Source organism: Ursus arctos, unplaced genomic scaffold (assembly GCF_023065955.2).
Source record: "Ursus arctos isolate Adak ecotype North America unplaced genomic scaffold, UrsArc2.0 scaffold_10, whole genome shotgun sequence".
Taxonomy (NCBI): Eukaryota; Metazoa; Chordata; class Mammalia; order Carnivora; family Ursidae; genus Ursus; species Ursus arctos.
In genome coordinates this window covers 30,554,455-30,567,702 of record NW_026622764.1, presented here as the reverse complement: position 1 = coordinate 30,567,702, position 13,248 = coordinate 30,554,455, and the positions used below count along the sequence as shown (strand labels likewise).

The 13,248-nt window shown below is 37.7% G+C and overlaps 1 pseudogene; it reads left to right on the top strand.

Annotated features, from left to right (window-relative positions):
• The first annotated feature begins 204 nt into the window (after positions 1–204).
• LOC113251120 (V-type proton ATPase subunit E 1-like) lies at positions 205–740 on the top strand (annotated as a pseudogene).
• The last annotated feature ends 12,508 nt before the right edge of the window (positions 741–13,248 follow it).

The following is a 13,248-nucleotide window of genomic DNA, read 5'->3' as shown; positions in this document are numbered from 1 at the left end:
GAGTGCGGAGCTGGTTGCTGGGCTCAATCCCATGACCCTGCGATCATGACCCCAAATTCGAAACCAAGAGTCAGACACTTAACCAACTGAGCCACCCAGGCACTCCAGAATCTGTGGTTTTAAAGCAAAAATGCCAAGAACTTGGCAAAACTTCTTTCAACTCTCCCTTCAAAGATCAGCTTGAGCCATCGCCTAGGCTTTGCCATGGACCTCAGCAACACGGACACACAATAGCAGATTAAGCATGATAGCTTTCATTGAATAAGAAGACAACAAGAAAGCAGAAGGGAAAGAGGCAAAGGAAGCATAAAACATTAGAAAGGTTCTCTTGTTCAAACAAAAAGACTGAATGTGACAGAATATCATGAAAGGAGAAAAATGCAGATTGTGTAGCAGAAGGAAATTTAAATGTCCAGCTTGAACCAAGCAAATGTAAAAGTCTTCTGAGGCAGAAATGACCTTATTACAGATCTAAGAGAAGCAAAACAGATGCTCGACAAGGTGATAAAAGGTACAACTGGGCATTGAGTGCTGGAAGCACTGGTCCTTAAGGATTTATACCCATTGCTATAGCTTCTAATGACTGTTCATTGCAGGATTGGGACTTCCTTCTAGTAAAGACTGAAGTGCAGAAAATGATCCCTATAGACAAAATTGCTGAGGTCTAAATTGATCAAGAGGTCTACCTCTCTGAGTAGATAGCCAACAGTGTTGAAATCCTAATGGAGGTCACAAAATAAAGTTTTCCAGTACCCAAAAAACCAGCTGGATCTCTTAGTTCAGGAATGATGCCAGAAATATGGTGAGCCTTGTTGATATGAATAGCAACAGCAAGTTTTTGGATTAAGCCTGTGGGAGGTGGAGCTTTACCCACTGCATATGACTGTATTATGAAAGCATCTGATATTTGAAAAAACAAGATTTTCTATGGCACCTCCTCTTTTTCTGATATAGTTCTGTATTTATCAGTGGAATACCTCTTCCATAGCTATTGCCTTTGTTCTAACCATTAACACAGGGGGAAAGATGCTCTTGAACAAACAGGAACATGCCTCCAGTTCTAGAAGTCATGCAACTTTCAGTGGTTTTGAGCATGAGGTAGAGGAGATCAGAAAATGGTTGTATGACTTATCCAGTCTTCTGCCCTTTCTCTAGCTCCAGAGATCTAATTTGGAGAGTTTTAAGTGAGACAGACCAGAGACTGGACTTGAGTCCCCTCAATCCTGACCACAAAATACGGGGTTCCTTGATAGCTGAAACCCTGGGCTTCTCGAGTAGCATGTCCTGCAGGAGTGCAGAAACAGGATGCTTACCAAAGGAAGGACTCCACTACGAAGACTGGCAAAGACCCAACCAAACCAGTCTGCACCAAGGTGGACTTCAGAGCTGACCTTTCACTGAGTTGTTCCCTCATTATGATACTCAAAATCACACCCAGGGGTGGGGATTTAACATGCTAATGAGACATGATGATGCATGACAAAACAATTACTGTCCTCAGAACCTGTGTGCCCAACTGCCTGTATCTCCCTGCCCCTGCATGCTTCGATATCACTTCTTTCCCACCTCAGTCTCTTTACAAATTTGCCCCAGGCTTTGTTTGGAGAGCCAGCTGGAAGGACTTTTTCCTTTGTGCTGTCTCCTTGGTACTCAAGCATAAGCCGGCCCCAATTAAAGCCTTGTCTGGAACTTCTGGCTTGGTCTCTAGGAAATTTCTATTGCTTGGAGAGTCCAAGGACCCGAGTGGGTAACATAAACCCTTGTAAGTCTCTGCTCTTTTGATTCAATATGCATGTGGCAAGCATTCATTATAGCAGTAGTAGCTTCTGTTACTTGGCCCTAGTAGTTTTCCTCATATGTAAATATGCTTTATTTATTTATTTATTTATTTATTTATTTATTTTATTTATTTAAGTGGATTTATTTTTTTTATGGGAGCTCTTATATTTATAGCTATGTCAGAGCCATTTCCCCAGGAATTTTTTTTTTTATTATGCTATGTTGGTCACCATACAGTACATCATTAGTTTTTGATGTAGTGTTCCATGACTCATTATTTGTATATAACACCCAGTGCTCATTACAACACATGCCCTTCTTAATACTCATCACTGGGCTACCCCATCCCCCCCACCCCCCTCTCCTCTGAAACTCTCAAATTGTTTCTGGGAGTCCATAGTCCCTTATGGTTCTTCTCCCCCTCTGATTTCTTTCCCTTCAGTTTTCCCATCCTTCCCCTAATGTCCTCCATGCTATTCCTTATGAGCCACAAATGAGTGAAACTGTATGGTAATTGTCTTTCTCTGCTTGACTTATTTCACTTAGCTTAATCCCCTCCAGTTCTATCCATGTCACTGCAAATGGTGGGTATTCATCCTTTCTGATAGCTGAGTAATATTCCATTGTATATATGAACCATATCTTCTTTATCCATTTGTCTGTTGAAGGGAATCTCAGCTCCTTGCACAGTTTGGCTATTGTGGACATTGCTGCTATAAACATTTGGGTGCATGTGCCCCTTCTTTTCACTACATCTGTATCTTTGGGGTAAATACCCAGGAGTGCAATTGCCACGTCATAGGGTAGCTCCATTTTTAAGGTCTTGAGGAACCTCCATACTGGTTTTCAAAGTGGCTGTACCAACTTGCATTTCCACCAACAGTGTAAGAGGGTTCTTTCTCTACATCCTTTCCAACATTTGTTGGTACCTGCCTTGTTAATTTTTGCCATTTTAATTGGTGTAAGGTGGTATCTCAATGTGGTTTTGATTTTAATTTCCCTGATGGCTAATGATGTCGAGCATTTTTTTCATGTGTCTGTTAGCCATTTGTATGTCTTCTTTGAAGAAGTGTCTGTTCATGACTTCTGCCCATTTTTTGACTTGATTATTTGTTTTTTGGGTGTTGAGTTTGAGAAGTTCTTCATAGATCTTGGATATCAGCCCTTTATCTCTAATGTGATTTGCAAATATCTTCTCCCATTCCGTGGGTTGCCTCTTAGTTTTGTTGACTGTTCCCTTGGCTGTGCAGAAGCTTTTTATCTTGATGAAGTTCCAAAAGTTCATTTTTGCTTTTGTTTCCCTTGCCTTTGGAGATGTATCATGAAAGAAGAAGTCAAACTCTCTCTCTTTGCAGATGACATGATACTTTATGTGGAAAACCCAAAAAACTCCATTGCCAACTTACTAGAACTTATACAGCAATTCAGGAATGTGGCAGGATACAAAATCAATGCACAGAAATCTGTTGCTTTTCTATACACTAACAATGTAACTATAGAAAGAGAAATTAGAGAATCGATTCCATTTACAATAGCACCAAAAACCATAAAATACCTAGGAAGAAACCTAACCAAAGAGGTAAAGGATCTATACTCTAGGAACTACAGAACACTTGTGAAAGAAATTGAGAAAGACACAAAAAGATGGAAAACATTCCATGCGCACGGATTGGGGGAATAAACATTGTTAAAATGTCTATGCTGCCCAGAGCAATCTACACTCTCAATGCTATCCCTATTAAAATACCATTGGCATTTTTCAAAGAGCTGGAACAAACAATTCTAAAATTTGTATGAAACCAGGAAAGACTCCGAATCGCCAAGGAAATGTTGAAAAAGAAAAACAAAACTGGGGTCATCGTGTTGCCTGATTTCATGCTATATTACAAAGCTGTGATCACCAAGACAGTATGGTACTGGCACAAAAACAGACAGTATAGATCAGTGGAAAAGAATAGAGTCTCCAGAAATGGACCCTCAACTCTATGGTCAACTAACCTTCAACAAATCAGGAAAAAATATCCAATGGAAAAAAAGCCAGTCTCTTCAATAAATGGTGCTGGGAAAATTGGACAGCTATATACAGAAGAATGAAACTCAACCATTCTCTTACACCATACACAAAGATAAACTCAAAATGCATGAAAGACCTCAGTGTGAGACAGGAATCTATCAAAATCCTAGAGGAGAACATAGGCAGTAACCTCTTTGACATTGGCCACAGTAAATGTGCTTTATTTAATAAAACAAAAGGTTTATGTAGGGGAAAAAATGAGAGAGCTCAGGATATAACTTAAAAAATTTTAAGGAAGCATAAACAAGAAACACAGGACCATATAAAAGCAACAAATAATGGTTTAGCAGAAATTGAAGTTTAAGAGGAGAAAAATGTTAAAAATCAAAAAGAAATGAAGAAGGAGGTGAAACAGATTTGAGAGAAAGAAACAGATAAAAAAGACAAATTCCTACATGTGTATGCCAGAAGTACCCAAGGGAGAGAACTAGAGCAATAGAACAGAACAAAATAATCCAAGAAAATTTTCCTGAAGGAAAAAAACAAAACAAAATTAAAAACCTGGAAAATATATTGAAAAGCATACCTGGAAAAACTCAACACCAAACTGGCCAACATCAAGAATTATTCTAGTAAAACAAATGAATTTTAAAGAAAAACTTTAAATATTCTTTTGTATCAAGGCAAACCACAACAACTAATTACTTATGAGAGAAAGGATATCAATTGCCAGATCTTTCTACCTCAACCCTTTATGGGTTGAAGATAATGGAGTGACATATTTCACACTCAAGGCAAGAAAATGTGACCTAAGGGTTTTGTACCATGGAAAGTTATGTTGAAGAATAAAGACCATAGACAAACAGTTAAAAACATACATGAACTTATATATATATTATATATATATAATATATATTTGTTCATATATATTATATATTATATATCCATATATTATATATAATATATTATATATTATTATATATTGTTCATTTATATATTATATATAATATAATAATACATATAATATGTATTATATATATAACATGAATATGTATATATATATATACACACACACACATATATATATATATATATATAGTTTCCGTGCCCCTTTCTAAGATATCTACTAGAGAATGAGCTTCCAACAACCAAAATGGCTGGACAGACTTTGACATCAACATCAGGACTGGTGGTAAGCATTACATATATATTGACCTATGGAACTAAGACTTAACAACTGAGCCACCCAGGCGCCCCTTTACTAGGGCCTTTATTTGATAAGGGGAATATTCCAGCTATGGAACTAAGACTAAATAATGGATATAAGGAGGGAGTATAATATGTTATTGGTCACATGGTCTAATAAGGTAGACAATACAACTATCAAACATAGGAGGAGTAGGTGTGAGATGGGGAGAACATATGAAAAGTAGGAAAATCTAGCTGATTACCTGATAGCTGTTACCTATAAGAAGTATACACCTATAAGAGGATATATACCTATAAGCATCAGGCTCCCTGCTCAGCGGGGAACGTGCTTCTCTCTCTCTCCTCCTGCCCTTCCCACTGCTCGTTCTTTCTCCTCTCTCTATTTAAAAAAAAAAAAGAGCTAAGAAAAGAGTTCAGTAAACTTGCAGGATACAAAAATAATATACAAAACTTTGTTGTGTTTTTATGCACTAATAATGAACTATCAGAGAAGTTAATAAAACAATCACATTTGCAATTGCATCAAAAAGAATCAAATACCTAGGAATAAATTTATCCAAGGAGGTGATAGATTTATACAATGAAAACTGTAAGACATTAATGAAAAATGTAGAAGAGACAAATAAATGGGATGATATTCCATGCTCGTGGATTAGAGCAATTAATATTATTAAAATGTATTTACTAACCAAAGCAATCTATAGATTCAATGCAATTTTTTAAATCAAAATTCCAATGGCATTTTTCACAGAAATAGAACAAACAATCCTAAAATTTGGTGTGGGACCACAAAAGACCCTGAACAGTCAAAACAATATTGAGAAAGAACAAAGTTGCAGGCATCACACTCCCTGATTTCAAACTGTACTATAAAGCTATGGTAATCAAAACAGTATGATATTAGCATAAAAACAGACACATAGATCAGTGGAACAGAATAGGGAGCCCAGAAACAAACCCACACTTATATGGTCAATTAATATACAACAGGCAAGAATATACAATGAGGGAAGGACAGTCTCTTCAATAAATGGTACTGGGAAAACTGGACAGTCACATTCCAAAGAATAAAACTGAACTGGTATCTTACACCATACACAAAAATGAGCTCATAATGAATTAGAGCTGAACATAAGGCCTGAAACCATAAACCTAACACTTCTGGAAGAAAATATAAATGGTAAGCCTCTGTAGTTATTTTCTTGACAATAACAGTTCTTTAATGGTACATCTTAAATATTTCTTTCCCCTTTCCCTTGGCACAGAAATGTGAAACACAGTAAGACATGTAAGTGCTTTTCTTTAATCTTCATATGCTGAAATTGTAACTAGCCAAAGATTAATAGCTACTTTCTCCTAGGGCACTTGTAATTCAAAAGAACATAAATCAAAATCAAGTTAATCAAGCTATGCAATCAGTTATATTTAGTATTTCTTCATGCTATGAAATGTTGGCTAAATCCATAGCTGGAATATTCCCCTTATCAAATAAAGGCCCTTGTAAAGGGGCGCCTGGGTGGCTCAGTTGTTAAGCATCTGCCTTTGGCTCAGGTCATGATCCTAGGGTCCTGGGATGGAGCCCGGCATCGGCTCCCTGCTCAGTGGGAAGCCTGCTTCTCCCTCTCCCATTCCCCCTGCTTGTGTTCCCTCTCTCACTATGTCTCTGTCTGTCAAATAAATAAAATCTAAAAAAAAAAAAAAAAAAAAAAGGCCCTAGTAAAATCAGCACACTTGTTTGAGAATGGTATATGTAATCGTACAGTTCCATTTAACCGATTTCACACGTAAGAAGTTTCTTAGTCAAATTTGAAAACATGTAATACTTAAATTCTGAAGTTTCTTAATCAGTGAATTCTTAATCAGTTTAGTAGAGTGTATAGGCTAAATTTACACTAACATCATTCATTACATTAGATTGAGTGAAATTAATACCAGTGAGGTAGCACTAAAGCAGGTAGGTTATTTCTTTAGACAATATATAAGAAGCTGTTTAGTAAGTTATCTCCAGAATTTTTAAATAAGTTTAATTATCCAGTGCAGAAAAAAGTTAACATAGTGAAGTCCTTACTTAAAAATTCCACCCTTAGCTGGCATCTGGGAATATGGATTTCTGGACGTTCCTACCGTTAACTGGTATAAGTGTTTGTACAAACAATATAATTTCTTCAAATCTCTGCTTTTCTTCTAAGAATCTGAAATTTGGGGGGCGCCTGGGTGGCGCAGTCGTTAAGTGTCTGCCTTCGGCTCAGGGCGTGATCCCAGCGTTCTGGGATCAAGCCCCACATCAGGCTCCTCCACTAGGAGCCTGCTTCTTCCTCTCCCACTCCCCCTGCTTGTGTTCCCTCTCTCGCTGTCTGTCTCTGTCAAATAAATAAATAAAATCTTAAAAAAAAAAAAAAGAAAGAATCTGAAATTTGGGTATGTGCCAGGCAGGGGAACCTATAACAATCAGACCCCAATGAAAACCTTGGGTGTTCAGTCTCTAATGAGCTTCCCTGGTTGGCAACATTTCCCACAGTTTGTCACAACTTGTTTCTTGAGAAATTAAGCTCATCTTGTGTGATTCCACCGGAAGAAGAATCTTGAAAGCTTACATCTGGTTTACCTGGGACTTAGCCCCATGTACCTTTTCTCTTTGCTGGTTATGCTTTGTATCCTTTCACTATAATAAATCATAACCATGTGTATGACTACCTGCTGAGTCCTGTGAGTTCTCCTAAAGAATTCCCAAAACTCAGAGTGGTCTTGAGGACTCCCAACACAATCCCCTAATCTACTTTTACAAGAATCACTTAATTTGAGGATTAGTTTTTTGTACCTCAAGATAGGAAATGACGTCTAAACACATTACTAATGAAAATTTAGGGATTCCCTAAGCACTGTCAATAAAGAGTTCTACAACAATTGATTGTAAGTGTAACTTATGATTTTGGTTACAGCAGTGTAACCCATGTTACAAAGCTTTGGTAAGATCTTTCAGCTGTTGTCAGGATGTTATCCAAGATGATGTCTGACTCATTGTAGAGTGCCCTCTGTGTTAGGCAGGACCCCTGGGCAATATTTCGGATCTCTTTTGACTAAATTAGGCTTATCTTGAACTATATGTTTTGCTTGTATATTACAGTGACTCTGATGACTGGTTGAGGGGTTTTGAGGGTTTTATAAGCTTTAGAAAACTAATAGTTAATTGCAACCCAATCTAAACTAGTGTACCAAATGGTATCCTATACATGTTTCCCTGCTCTAAGCTCATTTTAACTATCGTATTTTCTGACTCCGTTTTTTTGTTTTTTGGGGTTTGTTTGTTTGGTTTTTTTTTTTTTTTTTGAGAGAGAGAGAGAGAGAGAGAGAGGGTGCACAAGTGTTGGGGAGAGGCAGAGGGAGAGGGAGCCAGAGAATCTTAAGTAGGCTGAACACCCAGCTCGGAGCCCAGCACGGGGCTCCATCTCACGACCCTACCATCATGACCTGAGCTGAAATCAGGAGTCAGATGCTTAACCAACTGAGCCACCCAGACGCCCCCTACTCATTTTTAATGTGTCCTAACTTCCTCAGTATTTTTCTCTTTTATTGTTTGTATTGTTGCCAAACATTTCAAAACTTTTCAGATGAGCCATGTAGAAAGGAACTTTTCAGATAAGCCATACAGGAAGAAAGAAAAGGAACACTGAATCTATAACACATCCAAAGAAAGAATAGTGAAAAAAAGGCAAGCAGTTAATACTGGAAAATGAGAACCAAAGACTGAAAATTCTAGGTTCTAAGCACTTTTAAAATCAAGGGAGAATGTTGGAAGTTTCAATTCCTTTAAATAAATGTGACTATTTTGCCTTCTTTCCTCATAAATCTGATACTTAAGTTAACTTGTCTCAGTAGCAGAATATATGAAAACACTTGGGTTTTGCTTGATGAGTCCAAGGGGCAATCTATTCCCTTTTGGAAACTAAAAGCTCATTAATACCTTTTCCAACTTAAGAATAAGTTTTCTTTTTCCCAAAAGTTTACATTTAAGAGCAAGTGTTTAAAACTTGAAACACATTTTCCCACAGAAATGCTATTATAAACAGTGGTTAATTCCCAGGCCATCCCAGTGAACTCATTAAACTCATAAAAAGCAAAAGTAGACATTTGCAATGAAAATAGTATAAAACTGTATTATGAAAAAAAAATCTTGCCTTTTAAATATAACAGTTAAATTTCAACATGCAGTTTAAATGTATTCTAATCAAATTTATTACCCACAGTGTTTAAGCCAGGGCCTCACTTTGGAACTCTTTGCATAAACTCTGTGAATGGAGAAGGGAGGAGTGGCAGGTTTTTGAACTTGGGTGGGTGGGACATGGAGAGACCCTATGCACAGTCTGGGAAAGTAAATATGTTGTATTTACCCAGATTGGGGTGGAGGTGGTTTCTACTCTGATTTCTGGGATTACAGTGAAGTTGGTACACCACAGGTTTGAAAAAGGAATGGAAAGGGGATTTTGGCTTCTCAGAAGCCTAGAATCAGTAATGTGCTACCATCCAGAGGGTGGGTCATAGGGTGTATCTCGGGGCAGCTGGTAAGCATGAATGACCAGCTGGCTAACTCTTTAAGCAGGTGGGTTCTGAGTACACAGGTGGGCAGCAACAGGCAGTGAACCTGAGCCCCTCTTAGCAGTGTGCTACCTGGCAGAGGAGAAAGAAACTAAGTGGATTCACATAGGAGACCTGTGGAAATGCTGACGGTGTGAAGAAGACATAAATTTCCAGCATGGAAGATCAGAAGAGGAAACAAAGGTATAAGAGGTGTTTCTTGCTGCAGCGCCAGCCATAACATTAGACCCAATGGGGCTCACCATTTCTAAAGCATGGCTAGGACTACGTTTGATGTATTTCAGGTTTCTCTATCCTGCTTTGGGGAGGCACTTCACAAATAATCCTGCTTCTAAACACTATGCATTTGTTAAATTAAAAGGAAAATATTATACCATAAAAAGAAGCATAAGAACTTTTCAGAAGCATACTTATTTTTAAAAAATCATGTATTTTCAGGTATTTTTTAAAAACCACTTATCATGAATCATGGACTTCAACAAAATAAATTTTTTTAAAAGATTTTATTTATTTATTTGACAGAGAGAGACACAGCCAGCGAGAGAGGGAACACAAGCAGGGGGAGTGGGAGAGGAAGAAGCAGGCTCATAGCGGAGGAGCCTGATGTGGGGCTCGATCCCAGCACCCTGGGATCGGGCCCTGAGCCGAAGGCAGATGCTTAATGACTGAGCCACCCAGGCGCCCCAACAAAAGAAATTTTTTAACCTGCTCTTCCTCTCCCTCTCCAGACACACTCTCCACTAGTAGCTTAGAAGCTGGTAGGCTTCCTTCCATACACTTGTAATTTTCCATTAAGTATTCAAATACATATGAATGCATTTTTACATCATTTTATGAGACACGAAAATATGTAATGATAATAAGTCAAAGGCAAATCATAGTAGGTGTATGATATGCTATAGCATAGATAGGCCAAATGTGGGTGTTCACTCTTTCCTTTATCTTGCATTTTTGCTACTGGAAATGCCACAATAAAAATCTTCATTCATGTATCTTGTGTTATTCAAACTTAGGTTCAGTTGTATTATGACAAACACTCCAAATATCTCACCAGCTCACCACAATAAAAGTTTGCTTCTAGTTCATACCACTGTCCAATGCAAGTTAGGCTGTCGTTGCATGCCAGGTGTCTGCTTCCAAAAGTGATTCAGGGATCCATCTTACATTTTGTTCTTAGAGAGCTTCATTTCCAGCAGCAAGGATGTGAGAGAGCTTGGAAGATGAAAAGGATTTTTTTAACTAAAATTTTTGAGTGTACTGATACACAATATTACATTAGTTTCAAGTGTACAACATAATGATTTGACAAGTCTCTATGCTATGCTATGCTCACAAGTAGCTATCATCTGTCACCATACAATATCATTAACTTTATTCCATATGCTGTGCCTTTTATTCCTGTGACCTATTCATTCTGTAACTGGAAGTCTGTATCTTCCATGCCCCTTTGCCCATTTGCCCATCCCCCCAACTCCCTTCCCCTCTGGCAGCCATCAGATTGTTCCCTGTATTCACAGGTCTGATTCTGCTGTTTATTTTTATATTTTTTAGATTCCACATATGAGTGAAATCATATATTTGTCTTTCTTAGTCTGACTTATTTCACTTAACATATCTTCTAGATTAATCCACATTGTCACAAATGGCACAATCTCCTTTTTAATGGCTGCATGATATTTATGTGTGTGTGTGTGTGTGTGTGTGTGTCTGTACACACTACATCTTCTTTAATCATTTGTCTCCTGATGGACCCTTCGGTTGTTACCATATCTTGATTACTGTAAATAATGTTGCAATAAACATAGGGGTACATACGTTTTCAAATTAGTGTTTTCATTCTTTTTTTTTTTTTTTTTTTTTTTTTTTACTTATTTATGTGACAGAGCAAGGGAGCACAAGCAAGGGGAACAGCAGAGGGAGAGGGAGGAACAGGCTCTATCCCAGGACCCTGGGATCATGACCTGAGTGGAAGGCAGATGCTTAACCGACTGAGCCATCCAGGGGCCCCAGTGTTTTCATTTTCTTTGGATAATACCCAGGAGTGAAATTATTGGATCATGTGGTGTTCTTATTTTAAACTTTTTGAGGAATTTCCATATTGATTTCCACAATGACTGTCCCAATTTGCATTCGCACCAACAGTGCACAAGTCTTCCTTTTTCTCCACATCTTTGTCACTTCTTGTTGTTTTGATTTTAGCCATTCTGACAGGTGTAAAGTGATATCTCATTGTGATTTTGATTTGCATTTCCCTGATGATTAGTGATTTGGGCATTTTCTCATATGCCTGTTGTCCAGAAGATGAGAAGGATTTATGATGAAAACTGGATGTGGCTTAGGACGCTTCTGCCCAAATTCCACTGGCTACAACCCAATCATGAGGTCCTTACCTAACTGCAACAGGGGCTGGAAAATTCAGTCTTCCTGTGGGCCCAAACAGAGGAAATGGATGGCATTCAACCAATTTTGCCAAATATCTTTATGCACTGGTAACTTTATTTCAAAAGATTTATTTCTGGATTGACATTTCTGGACTATGAAATTTCTATACTGTGTGTCATCACTTTGCATAAGGACCATAGTAACTCCTATTTCTGTCAGCAGAGTAAGAATACTCAGCGCCATTCCTGCTTTTTTAAATCTCCCCTCTCAGTGCTAGACCAGAAACTGAACTGACCAGATTCTTTTTGTCAGCAGGGTCCTGGTTTAACTTCCACCAGTAAGAGGCATTCTCGCTGTGCAATTAGGAAAGGCAAAGAAAACAAGGAGCCTTCTTTATTTCATTACACATGTTGACAGACGGAAGAAATGGCACGCACGGTGGCTTCCAGGTATGTCCTGCATTGTGCAGAGATTATTGGCAGTGGTTTCCACTGACCTTCCTGCACCACTGGATTTCTAAAAGCCAGCAATAATTTCTATTGACTCTTTCCTTCAGTATGACAGATTAGTGAACATCTCACTTCTTATATAAAATCCCTACTTGAAACATTGAAAGCAATATTTTTTCCAGACCAACTTACACATCAAGCTAGCATTTGTTTTTAATGACCTGTTTTTTTTCCACAATTTTTTAATTCTTATATTTCAAATATATCTATGTTGTATGTTATAGCTGTGGAGCTGCTGTCTGCCTAAGCCTCAGTGAACATAAATATTCTGTAAAACTTCCAATTTTTATATTTTAAAGGCATTAATCCATCTGGAATTTACTTTTGCATATGTTGTGAGTGCTAGTATAATTTATTAAATAAATCACATTTTCCCACCCAACTGAAAAACCATCCATGTCCCAAATGGCTGGCTCTATTTCTAGGCCACCTAGTCTATTCCAGTGATCTATTTGTTTATTCCAAAGCAATGTCATATAGTGTTCTTTGCTGTGGTTTTATAAAATAGTTTAATAACTTGTTTATAAATTTAAATTCAATGGAAATCATCTAACACAATAATTTGTGCTACCAGGTTAACTCAGTTATATATAGAACTCAAAATAAATCTTACTATTCTATCTCCATGCATGTATTTGAACTTCCTACAAATATTAAAAACAGAAACAACTAAATGGCTGGCTAATAAAGGGCAGGAATGGTTGGGCCTAACCTGAGCCAAATGTTTGAGAGGCAGCAGGCTCAGTCTTGTCATCGAATGTT